The sequence below is a fragment of the Lissotriton vulgaris genome, chromosome 4_1, assembly GCF_964263255.1.
Source record: "Lissotriton vulgaris chromosome 4_1, aLisVul1.2, whole genome shotgun sequence".
Taxonomy (NCBI): Eukaryota; Metazoa; Chordata; class Amphibia; order Caudata; family Salamandridae; genus Lissotriton; species Lissotriton vulgaris.
Window position 1 is genome coordinate 603,899,140 of NC_141691.1, and position 19,839 is coordinate 603,918,978.

The 19,839-nt window shown below is 46.4% G+C and overlaps 1 protein-coding gene across 1 annotated transcript in view; it reads right to left on the minus strand.

Annotated features, from left to right (window-relative positions):
* The window catches only part of AOAH (acyloxyacyl hydrolase), a 973,359-nt gene extending 954,165 nt beyond the window's left edge, over positions 1-19,194 (minus strand). The window contains exon 1 of the mRNA XM_086964832.1: positions 19,064-19,194. The gene's annotated coding sequence lies outside the window, so the exon portion shown is untranslated. The remainder of the gene's footprint in view (positions 1-19,063) is intronic.
* Between the last annotated feature and the right edge of the window lie 645 nt (positions 19,195-19,839).

The window sequence follows — 19,839 nt, forward strand, 5'->3', positions numbered from 1 at the left end:
CCTCTCCTTTAGATCCATTACAAGTCGTAGCATGCAAAGGATCTATGTTGACAGCACATAGCCCTGGACAATCCATCACTCAGGACACATCATACTTCAGACACTTACCGCAGCACTTGTCACGTCCTGAAACAATGCATGAAGCCGCACAGTCAGCTGTTCTGTCTCGAGAGCTGGAGTCTAGGTCACCGTTGTCTGATTAGGGTGGACATTGATCAGCTTAGATCACCCGGTCCGGCTGACAAGTGCGAGCACCTTGCTGATTAATTGAAAAAGTGTGATTTTTGTGATGTTCCTCATTTTTTATTTAAAAAAAAGGGGAACTGTAGCATATTGATATTATACGCACTAGGACCCTCATGGTTCTGGGGCTGGCTTTATACAGGAACTACGTCATGTGTGTTTAATATTGAGCATGAGAAAATGTGCAGCCTGTCAACATATACTGAGAAATAAAGAAGCTTTTGCCTACATCTCCCGCATCATCAGTAAGATCAATGGGGTCACCCTGTATCCCTCGGAACCTGGGTTAATAGTAATAAAGCTACAAGTGGGTCCGTTGGGTAAGGACCACGGTACTGGTTTAGAACCTGATTATTTATTTCACAATCAATAGTGATTTTGTACTAGACTTTTATAAATGTACCACACCTCTGTAAGTTTTATCAAAAATAAATATATTTATTAAATTATTTATTTTGTTTCTCTATTTTTCTCGCTAATTGTGTAAACAATTGTATACAAAAAAATAATACCAATGGGGGCTGTCTGAAAAAAAACACAATAACAAATACTAAGATAATTCAATGGGGGACTGTGGAGACATATAGTGCAAATGAGTGACCTTTCAAAATCAAACAATAAACAAGACAATAACATAAATTCTCCATCCTTTTAAGGTTTTCCACTTAAGCTAGTCCTATGTTTTAAAAGAATTGCTATAGTGAGCCAGGACATAAGATGATTGTACGTGGACGTTTTAACACTGTATATATATATATATATATATATATATATATATATATATATATATATATATATATATATATATATATATATATATATATATATATATATATATATATATATATATATATATATATATATATATATATATATATATATATATATATATATATATATATATATATATATATATATATATATATATATATATATATATATATATATATATATATATATATATTTGCAGATACATCAAGTAGGGTCTTCTTCAGGACAAAAGAAGGAAGTGTGATAGCCCTTGGTGGATGAGAATTTACAAGATTAAATCTATCAATTCATCCGAGCCCAGAAGGATTTCTTATTCAAGGATCATCAATCAACCAGGTTTTCAGACTTTAGCTGTATGTGCTCGTCCAGGGGGTAGTGGGTTTGAAAATGTTACTAGTATTCAGTCCTTAGAGATCGTCATGTATTGATGCCAAAGTCCATCAGTGCTTGCTTCCCAAACCTCCTTAAATACTGTATTCTCAAGTGTCTCTCACCAACTCACGGTCAAGTCAATGGAATGGCATATTTTATTTGCGTGCTCGAGTGCTGGGGAAAATGCTACAGGGGCATCTCTGTGGCTGCGGCACAACAACAGAGGCACAAAGAGGTGTGACTGTTATGTACTGGGCCATCAATAGCGACACTAAGGGGCTCATTATGATTGCGGATTTTCCGCATCCTCCGGGCCGGCGGAAGCCACCGCCGGCCCGGAAGATGCGGAAAATCCGCAGCGGACCCACCAAAGACCCACCGCCACATTAGGATGGCTGGTGGGTCCTGGTTTCCGTCCGCAGCTTTTCCTCCGCGGTTGGCTTACAACCGCAGAGGAAAAGCACTAATCTGGTGACGGTGTCTCTCAGACACCGTCCGCCAGATTAGTATGTGCCTGCAAACATGCTTTTCTGTGGCGGCTTTTCCGCCGTGGAAAAGCATGTGTAACTTCACTGCGGGGGCCCGTTGCGGGCCCCCTAGGTGAAGGGGGGGTGGGGGGTGCACATGGGGGGTACCTATGGTACCCCCCTGCATTTGTATGCAGAAAGCGGCAGGCACCGCGCGGTGCCTGCCTCTTTCTGCATGCAAATGCAATGCGTGCATTTTTAACATTGCCGCGGTGCAGCTTGAAGCCGCACCCGCCGCAATGTTAAAAATAGAGTATGTGACCGCCACCCTGGCGGTCACATCCTAATCGCACAGGAGGGGACTCCGCAGCCCATGCGGACGTCCCCTCCTCCTCAATGATCGCGGACGGACGCAAGTCCGTCCGCGATCATAATCGGCCCCTAAATGTGATGAGGATGGGAGGATAAAAAGGTTGGCCTCAACTAAAGGACCCTTCATACTCTGAACAAAGGAGACTTCAGCCCCACCCTCCACCCACACTATCTATCAAATGGATGTGTTCAGAAAGACTAATCAGTAGGGTGTTTATAGCAAAAGGACCAAATCTAATTTTTAACAGAAACTCTGTCGGTCATACTTGGGAGGAGATCCCAAGCAAGGATCTACTTCAATATACAACAGGGACATTTACTTGCGGGGAAGAAGTGGCCCCCTGGGCATGGGCCTGTGTTCTCCCACACCGGGGCAAATCAGCCTTCATGCCCCCTTGAGGGGCAGAAAACTGGGTATTTACTCCCGATCTGCCACCCCCTCCCCATGTTCAGAAAAGCCTTATTGTCAATGTACAGTTTTGGTTGGGAAGAGACCCCCCCATTAGCTAGGCACAACAGTCTCACATGGTCCATGGCCTGTTCTTGTCACATGTGCCACTTACAGCCACACAATCCACAGCGTTTTCTTACCCACAGTGCCCTACAAACCTCAATCTTTGCCTAGAATCATGCGTTTCCTCACATTTTTGTGACAGAAAGTTCTAGAATCTGCAGTTATCCACAAAATTCCTACCAAACAGCATTACCACACTTGCAGCCATAAAAATTCTACCCAACTTATCTAGATCATGCGATATAAGCACTTTCTGTTTGATGATGGTGGTAGCTGCAATATCTGGACCTGGGATCAGCTGCCACACAGGGAAACTACCAAAACCAAACATTTCTGAAAACTAGACAACCAGACGAGTCCACAGTAGTGTGGCACCTCTTTGTTATGCATTCAAAGAAATGCAAACCTCAAAAATGGCCTAGCATCACGCATTTCTGTGACAGAATGCTTCAGAATCTGTAAGGATTCACAGAATTCCGAGAGACCTCAGTCTTCTGCTCTGGCTGTGGTGGGTATTCCATTTGAGAGCTCCGTAGCAGCAAGAAAAAGCAGCAGCTTCGGTACTAGGTGCTTTAACATGACCTCCAGGTCACCAGCACCCAGCAGGGAGCACAGGTGTGTTAAAATATAATGGAAACACAACTTCAAATCAAATCAAATCGTCTTTATTCGGTTTTCGTTTGTGAAAGCCATAAAAGTACAGAAATAAACAATAAATATATTGAAAAACACTAAATTTATACCATGTTAAAATGATTCTTTAAAATTTTTTTTGCTTAAGTCCGTTTTAAAAAGGCGGCTCATTGTTATTTTATAAGTTCGTGCGGTGCCTGAGACATAATTTTAGATACTGTGCCACAGATTTTGTCATTAAGTTGTTTTCCAGGAATTGCAACGCCAGATAGGCAGGGCGGCATCTTCGAATTTTCATTACTTTTAGTAGTGGTAATATCCACCTCCTGCGAAGTGGCGTGTAAAATTTGCAAAAGAAAAGGACATGAATTGTGGACTGTGGGGACGTAAGGTCACAAGGACACGCTGAGATATTATGTGTCCAAACGTTCTGGATGGGAAATAAAACCATAAAGTGATAGAGGTTGAACCTGAAACGAGTGAGGAGGAGTTTTTCAAATTGTGACAGGTCGTACTGCAGATATGGTTGAATGGTTGGAACCAATTGTATTATTAGGCAGTGTTGAACTGATGTCTTTCCTATTTCGTTCAGCATCCGTAGTTGGGATAGATGCGACAGACATAGTGTTTTTAGTTCTTTTTTTGTTATGTCTGTTACTGACAGTGGTTCTTCAAAAAATCTCGGGAAACCAATATCTGAAAGAAAAGATTTTACATAGCACAGCCATTTTATCTTTTTCATGTACTCTAATTTCATGCAATCCTCAATTATTGCTCTTGTGAGCTGGCACTCGTCCGTTGCCCATATTCTGCGCCATAACATGATAGGCTGGATCTTAATGATATCAGAGATATGGTCCACTCCGAGTTCTAGATGGCATCCAAATGTGGTTGTGCTCTTTGGAACAGCCAGTAGGAATTTTAAAAAGGAGTTTTCGACTTTCTGTATTTGTTCAACGTTTGTTATTCCCCAGACTCCTGCTCCGAAGATGGCTGTACTGATGCATGTTGCGTTATAGATCTTTATCATCTCAGTCGGAGGTCTTTTTCCCAGACGAAGAGAAAAAGCTTTTAGAGCGCCAACTGTTCTTATGAGAGATAACTTTCGGGAAGTGGTTGCTTCTTTCCAATTAAACGCCTCATCAATGGTGATGCCAAGATAGGAGTACGTTTTAGTTCTTTCAAGGGGCAGGTTGTCCACATAAATTTTCTTCACTTTTTTCCCCTTGGTGCCGGCATGCATCACATAGGTTTTCTTTATGTTGACTTTTAAATTTAGACTAGTCATGAAGGTACAGTAGTTGTTTAGGGCCCGTTGAAGCTGGATCGGAGTTCGTGCAAGAATCACCGCATCGTCGGCGTATAGTAGTGCTGGAATCTGCAGACGGCCCGCTTCTGGGAGATCTTTTACGCCCTGTAACATTGCGGCTTCAAGTCCGTTAGTGTAGAGCGTAAATAAGAAAGGGGCCAGCACGCACCCTTGTCTGACTCCCTTCTGTATTGGAAAGCTGTTTGTTAATTGACTTGCTGTCCCGAATCGTACCTTTACCGTGGCTCCAGAGTATAATTCACGCAGAAAGTCGACTATTGGTGGTTCAATCCCCATTTGCAGCATTATTAACCAGAGTTTTGAATGTTCCACACAGTCGAACGCTGCTGTGAGGTCGACGTAAACCATGTGTAGGCAGGATTTTTTTGCTGTTACATATTTTCTGGCCAGTAATGTTAGGTTTAGAACTTGATCCACAGTACTCAGACCGGCCCTGAACCCGTATTGAAGGTCTGAGAGTGCCCCGTGTTCCTTTGACCACTCCTGGAGACGGTCAAGCAGTATCCTCCCTGCCATCTTTCCGACCGAGTCCAGGAGGGAAATGGGGCGGTAACAGGAGGGACTGTCTCTGTTGCCCTTCTTAAAAATAGGGACCAAAATCGATGTTGACCAAGAGTCAGGAAGATATGTGTCCTTTGCTGCATTTAATACTTTGGTTAAAAGGGGAGACCAGAGATCTGGTAGAAATTTGTAAAGATCCATAGGAACAGAGTCTGGTCCTGCCGCTTTGCCAGTTTTTGCGGTCTTTATGGCTTTCGCTGTTTCATTGATAGTGAAATGTATTTCTATTGGGTATTTCACCGGTAAGAGAGGGACCGGAGAAGTTGAGTCTCCGGGTTTGGCCTCTCCAAAGACCCCTGAGAAATGTTGCACCCAGTCCTCCGCGTTTATGGCGACGTCCAAGGAAGGACCTTCGTTGTTTTCTGTTAAGAAAGGGCTCTTAACTATTTTCCAGAAGGCTGCACTGTCTTTTAGAGTGCTGCTGTTTAGCAGTTGAGTCCAGAGGTTAGCTTGTAGCTCCTTTTTTCTTTGTTTGATTGCATGCGTGTAAGACTTCCTTAATTGGATTATCTCCTCTCTGTTTCTTTCTTTTTTTGCTAGGGCTTTCTTTAGATCAGAATAGGCTTTTGTGCAGTTCGTATTAAACCATCCTTTTCTTAATGTGTTGTTTTGTTTACTGGGTTTAGTTAGTTCGTTACTTATGGTTTTCACTATTATATGGTAGCTCTAACACTCTCCTGAGGCGGAAAGCCGGGAGCGCTGCTAATCGACCTATTTTAAAATCATTGGTGTATAATTGTGTGTTTTTAACTGACCTGCATCAAAGCAGGATTCCTGCCTGACTCTCGACCCCCAGACAGCCGATTTTGACGCTGTCACGGGGAATCCACCCTCGCTGCCGCCATCAACAGCGAGCGAGCTAGCTCCGCCCACTTCGCCGGACACGCCCCCTTCCACCAGGTTAAAAGGGCACGCTGATTACTAGCGCGTCCCTCTAACACTCTCCTGAGGCGGAAAACCAGGAGCGCTGCTAATCGACCTATTTTAAAATCATTGGTGTATAATTGTGTGTTTTTAACTGACCTGCATCAAAGCAGGATTCCTGCCTGACTCTCGACCCCCAGACAGCCGACTTTGACGCTGTCACGGGGAATCCGCCCTCGCTGCCGCCATCAACAGCGAGCGAGCTAGCTCCGCCCACTTCGCCGGACACGCCCCCTTCCACCAGGTTAAAAGGGCACGCTGATCACTAGCGCATCCCTCTAACACTCTCCTGAGGCGGAAAGCCGGGAGCGCTGCTAATCGACCTATTTTAAAATCATTGCTGTATAATTGTGTGTTTTTAACTGACCTGCATCAAAGCAGGATTCCTGCCTGACTCTCGACACCCAGACAGCCGATTTTGACGCTGTCACGGGGAATCCGCCTTCGCTGCCGCCATCAACAGCGAGCGAGCTAGCTCCGCCCACTTCGCTGGCCACGCCCCCTTCCACCAGGATAAAAAGGTCGCGCTGATCACTAGCGCGTCCCTCTAACACTCTCCTGAGGCGGAAAGCCGGGAGCGCTGCTAATCGAATCGACCTATTTTAAAATCATTGGTGTATAATTGTGTGTTTTTAACTGACCTGCATCAAAGCATGATTCCTGCCTGACTCTCGACCCCCAGACAGCCGATTTTGACGCTGTCACGGGGAATCCGCCCTCGCTGCCGCCATCAACAGCGAGCGAGCTAGCTCCGCCCACTTTGCCAGACACGCCCCCTTCCTTTTCTCCTCCTCCTCTTGACGCCCCTATAAAACTATGTGTATGGGCCGGAGGCGCAGCAGACGGGCGCAGCGGGCGCGACGATTGCGCGCCGAAGGCGCGCCTAAGGCAAGCCCGTCTGCGCCCGTCCGCGGCTGTCCGGGGCTAGGGGCACGTCACTCTGCCCAAATTACCACCTACTCCCCCGCCCAACTCCGCTGCCTCCGGGGCCCATGGCCTTTACCAACCTCTGTTTGTTCCCGCATTTCCTCTCTCGGTCTGTCTCCTGCTGCTTCTCTCGCCATCCCTCCCCTTCAACACACCCCCCCCATCCTTCCGGAGGTAATGTTCTCCCTGGAACTTCTAAAACCCTCTAGGCATACTATTTAAACACTCGGTCTGCAGTAGCCCACTCGCACGAACTATCGGTGCTGCTGGACCTTCATTCCCCAGATCTTCTGTTTCTAACTGAAACATGGTTTTGCGATGACTCCCTTCCCGCTCTATTAGCCACTCTCCCAGCCCCATACTACGCTCTACGTGCGGATCGCCAAAATGGAAGAGCTGGGGGCGGCGTCGCGGTCATCGCCCGAACTGACCTCCCCTTTCACACTCTTTCTCTGCCAGATATTGCCACTACGGAGTATCTAGCTATCCGTACCACTTCCATAACGCCCCCCCTCACTTGCATATTAACCTATCTTCCCCCTCAATCCCCTTTATTGTTTCTCCCTGATTTTCTGGACGTTTTGGCCACGATCACAGTTAACAACTCCTCCATTTTACTCTTGGGTGATTTTAATTTTTGGCCCTCTGACCCCGCAGAATGCCCATCCTCAAAAGAATTTTCAGAGACCCTTCAATCTCTCAACTTTACACCTCATATCCACTCTTCCACCCATATCAAGGGTCACATCCTAGACCAGATTTGGTTCCTGAACTGTCCCGTAGAGTCCCTTTCCATCTCACCTTGTGCATGGTCTGACCACCATTTGATTTCATTTGCCCTACCCATACACCCTCCGGTCAAGCCCCCACTTCCCAAGAACATCTGGGTTCGCGCTTGGGGGCGAGTAGATCCGGAAAATCTATCCACCTTACTTACCACCTCTCACCCCTCCCTACAAGGTCTATCCACCCTTTCCCAGGTCACGGCCATCGAACAGTGGCTCTCCTCAGGCTGCGACTCTATTGTCCCTCTGAAACGGGTCACCTCTAAGCGGGAGAAGGACGCCAACCTATGGTTTAATGAAGATCTCAAGGCCACCAAACTAGCGGTGCGTCGAGCGGAGCGGGCCTGGAGGAGAAACTACTGCCCCTCACTGCCACAGGAGTTTATCAACATTCTGACTCAATATAAAAAGGATATCCTGGCGGCTAAAACAACTCACTTCTCCTCAAAAATCCTCGCAGCCGAGAACCAATCGAAGGAAATCTTCTCGATTGTGCATACCCTGGCTTTTTCCGATAGAACCACTCTAAAGCCCACTCCCTCCCAGGAACTCTGTCACTCCCTCAACAATTTCTTCATTCAGAAAATAGCCACCATTAAAGCCAATATCCCCCCCCTCTCCTACTTTTGTGGATCCCCAGTGTCCTCCCCCTAAGGGACAACTCACTTCCCTCCCTTCGCTGACCAAGGAATCCCTGACCTCCATAATTCCACTCGTTAAATCTGGCTCCCCATTAGATCCCTGCCCTGCCCACATTCTCCGCCACATCTTTACTACTTGCCCAAACCCCCCCTTCACCTCCTCAATAGCTCTCTCTCCCAGGGCGTGGTACCTAAATCACTCAAAACTGCAGTCATTGTCCCCATCTTGAAAAAGCCGGGCGCAGACCCCTCAGTCCCCGCTAACTTTCGCCCCATCTCTCTCCTGCCTTTCCTGGCGAAAGTGCTCGAGCGCCATGTCACCTGCGCTCTGAGCTCTTTTGTGGAGAAGAACGGGGCCCTTGCCCCCCGCCAGGCCGGGTTCCGCCCCGCACACTCTACGGAGTCCGTAGTCCTTTCGGTCCTAGACAACCTCAGGGAGGGAATGGACACTAACCAGACCCAGGCCTTGTTTCTCCTCGATCTCTCAGCCGCTTTTGACATGGTTGACCATACTATCTTGCTTTCCCGTGTCAGGGCGGCGGGGATCGGGGGCACCGCGCTGGTTTGGTTATCCTCCTTCCTGAGTGACCGCACCCAGGCAGTTCGCCTGGGTGATTTCACTGCGGACTTTTGGAAAGTTCAGTGCGGGGTCCCCCAAGGCTCCTCCCTTTCACCCCTTTTGTTTAATCTTTACATTGCCCCTCTTATTTTCTCACTGCAGCAAATGGAGGTCGCCGTATTTAATTATGCGGATGACCTCCAGCTTGTCTTCAACCTGTCTTCTTCCCCTACTTCTGTTCTTAACTTTCAATCTGTCATGATCCATATCCGGGACTGGATGAACCACAACCATCTGAAACTCAACCCAGACAAGACTGAGCTGGTGTTGACGGGTGGTTCATCCAGCCCCTGGTCTTCTTTATTTTGGCCCCTAGGCTCCCCACCTATCCCCTCTACCTCAGTAAAAACATTGGGCATTAAACTCAATTCTCAACTCACCCTTCACTCCCAGGTTAGTTCTGTGGTTTCTTCTTCCTTTCTTTCACTGCGCACTATACACAAGGTGTCCCGCTTTTTTTCTTTTGACGCCTTGAAATTGATCACCCTGGCTATGGTCATCTCCCGCCTGGATTATGGCAACGCCTTATATGCAGGTATACCTGCATATAGCTTAAGGCGTCTGCAGCAGATCCAAAACCAGGCGGCGCGCCTGGTGTTCAAACTTCCAAAATCTCACCACATCACTCCCCTCCTCAAGTCCTTACATTGGCTTCCTGTCCGTGCCCGTGTCCAGTTTAAGCTTGCTTCCATCACCCTTCAAGCACGACTGGGCACGGCACCGGCTTTTATCTCATCTGAGATCGTCCCCTATGTCCCCTCCAGGGAACTGCGTTCATCCACCCAATCCCTTCTCACAGTCCCGCGGTTCCGGAGAAAGAAATGGGGAAGTTCGAAATTTGCAACCCTTGCCCCGCTCTTCTGGAACTCCCTGCCTCTCGAGCTTAGAGCCTTAACTCTCTATCCATTATTCCGGAAACAGCTCAAAGCTCATCTGTTTACCAAATCTTTTAATTAGTTCTTTAGCAGCTCTTGTTTTCTTTAAACTCAGCTCCAGCTCCCTTGCCCAGATACCTGTTAGTTGTAGCGCCATGAAACCGCTGGTGTACGTGCGCTTTATAAATAATTTTAAATTAAAATTCAAATTAGCTAGTCATGATCTCTGAAGCAGTTGCAGAAGGGTCTAGGCATTTGTCGATGTCGTTCCTGCATTTTTTAATTATTCTTGCACTGGTGGTTTCTTGATCTAATTTGCCCCATTTTAGGGTGTAACCATTTAATCTGTTCAGTGTTAGTGCTTCCTGATGGAGCATGCCCGGATGGTCCTTAACTTTGTTCTTTCGATGGTCGGGTTCGAGATACGTTAGTCTGAGTGGGAAATGATCGCTAAGTGCGTTGTTATTCACTTCGAAGTACTTTGTACGTGTGGCTTTATTGGTGGAAACTAGGATGTACTCTATTAACCTTTCAACGCCTCTTCCATGGAAAGTTGATGTAAATTGGGTTGTGGGCATCTTTATCATGTTCGCGAACCCTATGTCTAATTCGAACATAATAGCCTGCATGTTGGTACCTTCCTCCGTGTGGGCGAAATGAGTCAGTGAGTTTTCTTGTTCATCTGTGATCCCACAGGTAGAGGTGTTGCTTCTGTTGCATATATGAAGGTTAAAGTCTCCTCCCCAAATTATTGAATGTGTGACTTTGGCGTATTTGCTTTTCAGATCATTTGTCACATCAGAAATTTCGCTTATGGCTTTGGTAAGCTCCGTCGGGGTCATGTTGTTATAAAAGTTTATTATGGTGTAGACTTCTTGGTTAGTTACTTTAATGTTGATGATCTGATAGTTCTGATGGAGTAATGCAGGCGTTGTTTCCCGACATGGCCAGAGAATAGAGATGTATGTAGTTAGGTGTCCTTTGCTTCTCCCTGAGTTTGATTTTATTGCTTGGGAAAAGTATGTTCTATATCCCACAAGATGGATTGGGTCATTAAGCCATGTCTCCTGAAGACAAATTAGGTCATTCGAGTGAAGCAGATCTAAAAAACTTTTTTCGAGATGTTTGGTTGCTAGACCCGCCACGTTCCAAAATAACATATTCCTGTGGAGGTCTGTACTGATGTCGACAGGTGGCGTTAACTGGACGATGGTTTCTGCTTCTGATGGTATGAGGAAAGGGTCCGGGATCAAGATTGGGGCGTTTGTTTGCTTGTTTGGAGCAGATTGTAACAAAGTCGAGGGTCTGATACAAAGCTTGGGACGGTGTAGACACTCTTTGGTCTGGTTTCCTGCAATTTGGGTTATAGTTTTTGGTGTGTATTCATATGACCTAGTTTTTAATGTACTGTCAGCTTTGTTAGACATCGTTCTCTTTGGGTGGTTAGCTGGAGTAATTGGGTAAACCCTAGTATTAGACAGAGAGGTCAAAGTGTGATTCTGTGATGATGGTCAGTCGACCATGTCAAAGCTATAAACAAACAATGGTCCTAGACCTATAGATTGAAGTACATTGATCAAATCAGAAATTGAATAATTATTCAAAAGCAAAAGCACCTTTGATTAGTCTGCTGACTGCAAAACAAAGACTAAATCTTTGGGAAAAACCTTACACCACGGTTTTTTGGAAAAATATATTCTTGTTTAATTTTTATATTCAAATTTTTGCATAATTTTGTCAATAAAAACATATAGGTTGCCCCAAGACAGGAGAGTGCAAAGGGAAAGTGTGATTCAAGGGGGTGAGCAAGTGAAATGAAAGAGAGAAATTGCACAGTGGTGGAAAAGAGAGATAAGTATAATTTTAACAATCAATACTGAATATAAATATTCAAAATTAGCAGTATTGGACACCTAGCCAACAAACATAAATTCATTTAAATTACAATCAACAACATTGTAGTGTTCACGTATCAATGTCCACAGTCTTGCACTGTCTACAATGTTGGAGAGAGACTGGTCTAAGGTGTATGTATTGAAAATGTCGACGTTTCGACTCAACTTATTCCCGAACGGTGATTTAGACCTGGGGATTGCGAGTCTTCATCAGGACAGAGAGCAAACAACGAGGCAACCGGGGAATATTGAATAACCCCTTTGTAGTAGAGAAAACGTTGGTTTGGTGATCCGAATTCACCACGTCTCAAACAGGAATCCTTGAAAATATATCTGGGTCCATGTAATGGAGACGTTATTTCTTATATGGACATGGTGGGTGATACCTTGAAAATATATCTGGGTCCATGTAATGTAGTCGTTATTTCTTATGTGGACATGGTGGGTGATACCTTGATTGTGTATGTACACAGCCTCCAAGATGGACAAATACGAGCAGTCACTCCAGAAATAAACGCGCACTGATTCCGAATTGTGTATTGTTTTGAAGACGCTAGTAGAGCTAATCCAAATTTCTTCCAGAAGTAAGCCGCTGTATTCCTGATTCCAGCGTGTCCATCCGAGCCTCCCAGTGCTTCCGGATGTCTAATTACTGTGGAGATTGCTTCCACTTGATTTGGAACGCCGTCTTTCCGTACAAGGAATCCTCTACCTCCGAGCCTCACGGTGCTTCGGGATGCCGGCGGTATATTATTATTATTATTTATATCTCTAGTTACCCAGGTCCATACCTTAAGGGTCACCCCATTCTTGTAATGGTGACCATGTCAAAGCAGCTGTAGTTGTTGAATGTTGGTATTCCAGTCCAGGGTTCTCTATAAGGGTGTTGGTGTGCCCTCCTGCCGTAGTTGTACCAGTCACCCCGGTCTTTATAATCGTAGCCCCATTCCCCCTGGAAGCGGTACCTTTGATTGTTTCCTTGACCCCAGTCTCCCTGGTTCCAGTTTCTTGGTCCGTGGTCGGGTTGATTCCAGGACCAATTTGATGGCCAGTTAGGGTCCTCAAAACGATGGCTTTGTCGGGGATAGAAAAAGGATAAACGTTTTACATCTATTCCTCCGTTATTTCCCGGTGAATCCCATGAACATATATAGTCCACTGCACAGGGGTTTTCAAAGTTGACTATTATACAGTCACCGGGAATTGTTTTTGGTTGGTGGCCTATCCATGAGGCCCTTCTCACTGTAGTAATTCTGGTGATGTTGTTTGAATGGTTGGGCCTATTGATGTTCAGCCAATAGCGAGTTTTATTTAGTAAGGACCAGGTTGGTTCGTCTGTGTCTTTACTTAGTTCTGGAACCCCAGTTAATATGACTACGAAGGGTGCTGCTTCCGGTGGGAGGTTTACTAATTTTGGCCATCTTTTGTTTGGTCGTTCTGGTTTGTTGGTTTGTCTCTGTGGCTGATCGTAACAGGGGGTACTTGGTGCGGGTGGCATGGAGGGGGTGATTACAGGTAGAGCTTTTGCTGGGGGAAGGTTTGCTGGTGGTTGGTTTTGTACACCAGGAGCAGTTTTGACGGTATCTTGAGGAGTCTTGGTTTTCGATGGAGGAATTGAGTTGTTTGATATTTTTACTGGGTCTCCTGTTTTTGCAGTTATGATGTTTGTGGTAGCCGTTTTGTTGGCTAATTGTTTTGGTTTATTTGTGGGCTTAGCGTTCCCTGAAGTGGCGCTAGGTCCAAGCGAGATTGAAGGATCTTTGTTTCTTGGATTGGGAATTGTTTTTGAAGTGGCAATTAATATAGCTACTTGCTTTTCTATAATTTCTAGGCTTTTTTGGATAGGTTGTAACTGATATTTGACTATTTCCGCAATTTCTTTTAACAAAGATGATTGTGCCTTGGCATTATTAGTGTTTCTTGTTGAGTGGGGAGCCATTGTTTCTTTTCAAATCTGCTTAGAATTAACTCTGTTGTTGTGATCTTCGACTATAAGTACATCAGAATTGGTGTTGCTGTTAGATTCTGTAGCGGCGGTGGATTTGATATTATATTGACTTTGATCATTACTTGAATCACACGATTTAAGAAGTGGATCAGAATCTGAATTTGCGGTATGTATAAAGTTTTTTGAGAGTGTTTCTTTGTGATTCGGATGTTTGGGAATTGCTCCTTCCCTTATTCCTCTTGGTTCAGGCTGTGTAGGGTCGGTTGATGTTGGCTGTGGGCTAGCAAAAATATCAGGGGTCTGCTCGAGACCCTGGGTCAATTGTGAGTCTGACAATTGTGAGGATACTGATAGGTCGACTGTGTTTGGTATTGCATGTATGTCGGCATTTGTTTCCGAATTGGTCTTATTTTGTGGTAAGGCATTTGGGGTTTGTGCCTGTGCCAGCATGCCCATTGACGAGCGTCTTGCTTGGTCTAGTTCGTAGGAGACATGACAATCAATCAACAGTACAGTTTGATCAATGGTTTGGTTCACTTTGGTGATGAATTGGTCGATGGGGCCTACTGCGCTCATCATGTTTTTAAGAGTTTTGCTTCTGGAGCCTCTTGTGGTCATTGTGTGTTTTAGGTCCGGGCGAGTGAGCGAGTAGACTTTACCTGGGTTTAGTAACGTAGATGGTGTAAAATCCCTCTGTGGGCTACTTGCAAATCCTTCCACGGGGTTTTACCTTATCGTAGTTGTTAGGGGGTGGGCCCAGCCCAGCCTTCTCCGGTCTGTGACGGGCTAGGACGGGCCCACCCTTGGCCCAGGCTTCGCCCAGCGTCCAGCTCGCGTCCCGCGAGGGGGAACAGTGACGCCCTTTATGCGCCTCCTGGCGCGGCTTGCTGGGGGTGTGGCTGGAGACCTCGAGGGCTGCCGGGAGTTGTAGGCAGCCCCTCGCCTCACTCCGCTCGGCGGCCCTGCTGTCAGATGACGCGAAACAGCAGGACGGCGGGAGGGTGGCGGTGGGGGGGTCTCAACAGCCCGAGGGTGAGTTTGTTGGTAAAACCTTCCTCCTTTCGGCGCAGTGCAGGTCAAAGCAGAGTGTGAGGAGTCAATTCTGGCAAAAAAAAAACACAACTTATATATCTCTATATGCAAACATCTTTTAACTTAGGGTCAGCCTGGACCATAATATACTCATTCAATTAGTTATGCTCATACAGGTTTTCTCAACAGAATGTTCTGCACAAGGAAAGCAATGTAAAAACATTCCTTCTTTCATGTTTGAACAATTTCGCACCAAATGGCCAACTCTTATAAGGTTTCATGGTCCTATTCCATGATTTATTTACATTGAGAAGTTTCCTTAGGGGTTTGTGCCAGTAATGAGCTGACTCATTATCTACTCTAAATGGCATAGAGCAAGGGAGCTCCTTTGGAGCTCCCAAAAATTACATTCCCATAGCCCTGCTATTAAAGTCCGATCCATGCATACACAAGATACCCACCTGTCAGAGGTAGATGCAGTGGTGGACCATTAAGTGCTAAGTTGTCCTGCTGGCCCCTGTTGATGATATTGATAGACATCATTTGATACCTACTGGTATGGGGCTGATTCTGCACTGGTCTGCTGTTTACCTATGGCCTGGTGTGGAAGACCATCCTTCGCTGCTTGTTCTGTGCAAGTGATGATGCTTTCCTGAGCTGAGGTAGTTCGTTAATGGATCATAGTTGCTGTTAAGACTGCAGTCCATGAACTTCGTCTTTCATAGCAGAGGAGCAGAATGGTGTAAATTGGCTGTTACTAAAAGGGTGCACTGTCCCTCTATGCACCCTATTACTGTTAATGCCCTGCACCAAGGGAAGATGTGAACTTGTGCTGCCCTGGAGGCAGTGCATTAGTGAAATATGGAATGGCTGTTTGAGTCTGCACTCTGCCATTCACAGTGCAGGTAGTACCCTGCCTGCACTTCAAAGTGTAGGCAGAGATCCTCCTACAGCTGGTGCAGTGGGTGAAGGTGGCCTCCTGCATGGGGATGTTTGGGGGTCCATTTGTTGCTATTCATCGCCTCTACAGTGGTGCCTTTGAAGAGGCGTACTCACTGTGATCCACCTTTTGAGGTGCACAGTTTTTGTGGTTTTTTTGCAGCGTCTTTGCCTTCATGTCTGCATTCATAATACAGCTGGGGTGCAGAGGCAAAGTCCTTCCCCCATTTTCATGGGGACAAGACCCCATGCCAAAGAGGGAACACCTTCTTAAAATAGCACAGGTGCAATATGCACACCTGTCCTATCTGTATTACATAAAAGGGGTTTATGGACACCTCTAAAAATATTACAATGATCATGGCACAAAAAACAGGAGCACTCGCCTGTTGAGCCTCATAATGCAATAATTACAATGCGACCCTGTAATCATATGGCCTTGTATCACCAAGAAGGTATTAGCCATGAGATGGGTTGGCCCTGCACTTAGAGTTTAATGTCCTGGTTAGTGCTTGTGTGTCTTATCTATGGAGGCAGGCACATTTTGGAAGCCCAAATGGGTAGAGCGCTAACAAGCTGCACTGCATCAGTCTGGATGATGACCATGTTGAGATATTTTTAACATAGATTGTAATCAGAAATCAACATGCTGCACGCTCCCTCTCACACTACTCATCTCGGCTTGTCTTTGAACTTCTCTGTGAGTATAAAACGTCTTGTTAAGCTTAGAGCGGAATTGAATTTTACCATCTAAATGTTTGATTTTGTGTTGTTTTCATGCAAGATGTTTTAAAGTGAAACACTCTGGGGCATATGTACAAGGAGTTAACGCCGCATTAGCAGCATTTTTTAGATGGTTTTGCGCAATATTTACATCATCAAATGTCCATAGAAAAGATTGCCACTTCTGTTAGCGATAATGACATGCAAGCGAGGCGTTCCAGTGCAAAAACGGCCGCTAACCTCACTTAGCGAGATGTACAAGGGAATCCTTGAAGGTAGGAGGACCCCAAAAATTGCCTCTAACTGCAGTTAGAGGCAGTTTTTAAGACCAGAAAATAGCTGGTCTTAAAAATGGAGATAACACCTGGGGCCTCATTTAAGCAGATTTTGGTGCTGGATAGCGCTGCAAGCAATGTTGCTGCTCTGCTCTGTGACAAAACTACAGGGCAGGAATTCACACCATCAATAAGATAGTGCGCATTCCTTTTCAATCATGAAGTGTTGCAGCGCTGCAACAAGACAGCTTTGCAACACTTTTCACTATGCCCTTCTTGCGACACCACAAATGTGCTATATTCAATGGACAGCTCTCTTTTAAGCAAGTAATGACAGATACGTCTGGAATCTTGATGTATCTGTCTGCGCCAAAATCATGCATTGCTGCAGTTGTGTCACAAGCATGACGCAACTCCAGGAATGCATGGGGCCAGCCTATCCCTGTGACACTGCGTCACCCTTACGCCTGCCATCAGGCAGGCTTACGGTACGGACGCAGTGCCGTCCTACAGTTGTCACAGTGAAATCTGAGGGATTTCACAGTGTCTCTCCTATGAGGCCTTGTCGCGTGGGAATGCACGCCATGCATACATCAAACCTGATGCAGGTATGATGTGGCACACTGCTTCACAAGGTCACACATATGCCTACATGCGTCACTTTGCAAATATGGCACAACTTGGTGCTAGTTATGCCTGGTCCATTCATGAAGTGTGCCAGGGTGTCGGCGCAGTTGGAGATCCATCGGAAGAGGTTGCGCACTGTGTTGTGATTGTCTGTAAGGATTGGCAGAGTGGTGGTGCTGAGGGAGTTGACGAGACGTTCTTCGGTGGCCTTGATCAAGCTGCAAGGGGGGGTGATGATGGCGGTGGTGTCAGTGAGCATGGTGAATAAGTCATGTATAAAATGATGGTCGCTCAAGGATAGTCTGGTGTAGTGGCTGTAATTGAAATTCCAGCTGGCGGAGGAGATGTGCTCGATAATGTGTCCTGCTATGTGGCTTGCTGCGGTAACTAGCTGTTTGAGTCTGATGTTGGGGAGCTTCTCCAGGAGGGGGTGGTGTTCAGGTCACTTGGGTTGTCCAAGTGGAACTTGAGTTCACCAAGTAGGATGTCATCGGTGGATGGGAAAGCCTGGGGTGCAATGAGGTCTACAATGGTATAGGATAATGGGGGTCCTTGACCCAGGGGGCCTGCCGATGAGGATGCCGCAGAGGATGGGATTTGGGTTGGTCCGGATCTGGAAGTTGAGGTGTTCCATGTTCACCGTTGGGTAATTAGAGTGTGTGGTCAGTCGGAGTGTGCTTCTGTAGGTGATGGCAATGCCTCCTCCTGGACGGTCGGGGTGGTCCTTGCTGGTGATTTAGTAGCCGTCAATAATGTCGATGGCCGGTCCCGAGCATAGGTTGGTCCTGGCAGGCGATGTGGCGCCCAACGTTGATGGCGAGGAGGGTGCTGGCGTCGTAGCGGTGGAGTGTCCAAGAGAAAGGGTGCTTGGTGCTGAGCGCATTCCAGTGGCAGAAGAACACAGACAGCCTTGCCTATGGCTTTCCTTTGGCACGGGAGATGTCCATTACAATGTAGGCATTACATCTTAATGCCTTTACAACGCAACTACAACAACGCAGGTGCCTTTACATCGCATTCCATTACAACACATTGTGAGGTCAGTAATGGAAAATGTTTAAGTTTTAGGGGGGGGATGGGTTTCGGGTGTTTAAGATGAAATTTGGGGAGTATTATGGGGTAAAATTCAAAATTTGGTGTGTGTTTTGGGCTCAATTCTGAAAATTGGGGTGTGCATTTGGGTCAAATATGATTTTTAGGGTGTGTTTTGGGGGTTCAAAGATTAATTTTAGGGTTCAGGGTTTGCTTTGGGGTGCAAGGGTTAGTTTTAGGGTTCCACTCACTGCAGTGGGAATAGTAATATTTACATCCCCGCTATCCAACACCTTCCCTACTGTTGCCATATGCCTAGAATTAGTACGCATTATAATGGAATGCAATGGAATGGTATGCATCATAACTTCATATATACCTTTGGCACACCAGTGGTACGCCCGCTGAGCATGGCCGCACAGTGGACGCCATTGAGAAGTGCTGCAGGACTTGACAGAGGGGAGGTGGAAAATGCCAGAAAGGACAACGGAAGGGAAGTGGACGCGGGGGTGTGTGTATGAGTGAGTGTTGTAAATATTTAAATGAGAGAAATCTTACCTCGAGGCCGGGTCCCGTGCCTTCATTGCTCCTGCTCTCCTAAGTCTGCTTCCAGGAACAGGAAGTAGGCAGCCAGTCTCCCTCCCCTAAGCCAATCACAACCATTGCAATGCAGTGGTGGGATTGGTCATTGGTACCGGGGCAAGGCGTTCAGCCAAGGGCTGGAGGGGTGGGCATGTTCTTCATGCAGGCTGTAATTCAGCCTTCATTGCGAACAGGACACTGGACAATACTGTTTGGTCAGCCTGAGTGAGCCGACCAAACAGTCATTGAGCATTAGAGTGGGCATGCCACTCCGTCCCTGCCCTGCTCCGCAAGTGGAGCAGACCCGCAAAGAAAACATAGTACAATTACATCGGGAAGTTATCATGTGATGATTTTTCCTCTTCTTGTACTGCTTGAAAGCAATAGGGCGACGCTCTTCCGCCATAGCGGATGTGACCCCACTGGGGGTGTGTCATCTACAGGTGCTAGACCTACGCGACTTGACTCCCGTGCCTCCTCCGCTACGTGTTCCACCTTCTCCTTACCTGGACATTGACACAGTGATGCAATCAAGTGCACACTCTCCAAATCTGTGAATCAGCCAACAAGAGCCTCAGCCAGGGTGGATTTCACAAGCCTGGTTACAGCAGTCGCTGACAAGTCTGCTTGTGAACCTCCCTATGCGATTGATGCAGCAGGCCCCCTTAAGGCGTGAAGTTGCAGTGCTCCTGCCACACAAGTTCGGCGCAGCTCAGGGGCTCACTCTCCACAGCGTCCGGCCAGCGCAACAT